This window comes from Schistocerca americana, unplaced genomic scaffold (assembly GCF_021461395.2).
Source record: "Schistocerca americana isolate TAMUIC-IGC-003095 unplaced genomic scaffold, iqSchAmer2.1 HiC_scaffold_875, whole genome shotgun sequence".
Lineage (NCBI taxonomy): Eukaryota > Metazoa > Arthropoda > Insecta > Orthoptera > Acrididae > Schistocerca > Schistocerca americana.
Window position 1 is genome coordinate 22,501 of NW_025726648.1, and position 2,500 is coordinate 25,000.

A 2,500-nucleotide genomic window follows, 5' to 3' on the forward strand; every position below is an offset into this window, starting at 1 on the left:
CCGTAACCTAACCTATGTTGCGCCATAACCTAACCTATGTTGCGCCTTAACCTAACCTATGTTGCGCCTTAACCTAACCTATGTTGCGCCTTAACCTAACCTATGTTGCGCCGTAACCTAACCTATGTTGCGCCTTAACCTAACCTATGTTGCGCCTTAACCTAACCTATGTTGCGCCTTAACCTAACCTATGTTGCGCCTTAACCTAACCTATGTTGCGCCTTAACCTAACCTATGTTGCGCCTTAACCTAACCTATGTTGCGCCTTAACCTAACCTATGTTGCGCCTTAACCTAACCTATGTTGCGCCTTAACCTAACCTATGTTGCGCCGTAACCTAACCTATGTTGCGCCTTAACCTAACCTATGTTGCGCCTTAACCTAACCTATGTTGCGCCGTAACCTAACCTATGTTGCGCCTTAACCTAACCTATGTTGCGCCTTAACCTAACCTATGTTGCGCCTTAACCTAACCTATGTTGCGCCTTAACCTAACCTATGTTGCGCCTTAACCTAACCTATGTTGCGCCTTAACCCAACACACGTTGGGCCTTAACCCAACACACGTTGGGCCTTAACCCAACACACGTTGGGCCTTAACCCAACACACGTTGGGCCTTAACCCAACACACGTTGGGCCTTAACCCAACACACGTTGGGCCTTAACCCAACACACGTTGGGCCTTAACCCAACACACGTTGGGCCTTAACCCAACACACGTTGGGCCTTAACCCAACACACGTTGGGCCTTAACCCAACACACGTTGGGCCTTAACCCAACACACGTTGGGCCTTAACCCAACACACGTTGGGCCTTAACCCAACACACGTTGGGCCTTAACCCAACACACGTTGGGCCTTAACCCAACACACGTTGGGCCTTAACCCAACACACGTTGGGCCTTAACCCAACACACGTTGGGCCTTAACCTGCTCTGTAATTGTCATACGACGCGTTAAATTAGTGTAGTGTTGCCTAACTGCAACCCCCGCAATATAGTTTGCTACTCGCACTGCCCGGTCCCCAGAGTATCGCTTCATGTTAAACACCTTGCAGCTATACACTGTAATGCGGATGGCGGCAGGACGTACATGCTCAATGCCCTTCGCAGTTGTTCATTGGCATTCGCATGGCGAAGCACAGCCTACGTTGTGGTACGGCTTGTGGCAACTGTCCGCTGATGTTGTACGTCCAAATCACACACTGTACCGCACATTGGTCCTCATGTACTGAATGATACATCGTGGTACATGTGTGACCGTACCACGACTGCGCCAACAACGGCGAACCATACGGTCCAAATATTGTGCACTCAGCTACGTGTCGTCTCCCTATAAGAGCTGGATTGCAGTATGGTATGCCGTGGATGGCGATCAGCATGAGCCGTCTGTTGATGTAGTGGCGCGTGTTGTCAGACGTAGTCGTCTCTTCTCACACACCGTGATAGCATGGTGCACTGCGTTCCACATCTGCGACATGCGACAGAGGCCGGTTGACAGTCGTTCGCGCAATGGACATCGCATACGTACGGGGGCCACCTTCCACGTGTTCGCGAAGCGTGCACATGTTGTTGCGTGTATGTGGGCAGACATAGTGTGTCGTGACACCTGACACAGGCATGCAACAATCGTTGAATTTGCAAATGGCGATGGACGTCTACGTTTGCTGGTGACGTTACGCAAATGAAGAACTGGTTATCCGTTGTGGTGCGGTTGTTCTCGCTAGAGGTGAATCAGTGATGGCGACGATCGGTTGAGCTACCAACCGGTTGTTTCAGCGATACCCACCATGCCCACGAACGTGAATGGCATGTGGGTGTGAAGCGATACGCGGCGGTGGCTGGGTGGGACCGTCCCCGGCCGGTGAGGGGGGGCCTTCCGGCGTGCTGGCCGCGCGGTGCGTGGGCGCACGCGCTACAGCCGGCTGGTGGGGGCGGCCAGTGGCAGGCGCGCCGGCCGACGGAGGCGGCAGGCGGCGCAGCTGCGCGCCGGCGCACCCTGCACGCGGCGCCGTGCGGCCAAAGTAGGTCCTCGCGGGCCCGGTGCGAAGCGCGGTGGACATCTGCAGTGTGCTGGTCCGATTGAGGACTGTGTGCGCTGAGGATGCGCCGCCGCCCGGCGCTCGGCGCCGCGACGCCGTCTGCTGCTCGGTCGCCTCTGCGGTTCTCGCAGGTGGATTGTATCGCAGCTGTGCGGACGTGTTGGCGCGTGCGCTGTGCTGGGAGAGTTCGCTTCGGCACCCAAGTGGGGCTTTTGTCCTTCTGTGGCGCTGGCGTTGGAGCTGCCGGCCACCGTAGGTGGCGCGTGTTGTCTCCCGCCGGCAATGCCACGACAGCACGCTCCCGGGCCTCTGTCGGCAGCGGCAAGCTCAGTTGGGAGCACGGGTGGTCGCACCTAAAGCGTCTACTCGCCAAACTCCGGGCGATTGCGCCTCTCTCGAACCCGACCAAGTACTTAGGACGGCGCTGCGCGCCGCCGGGACCTGAGAGGGTTTCGAGG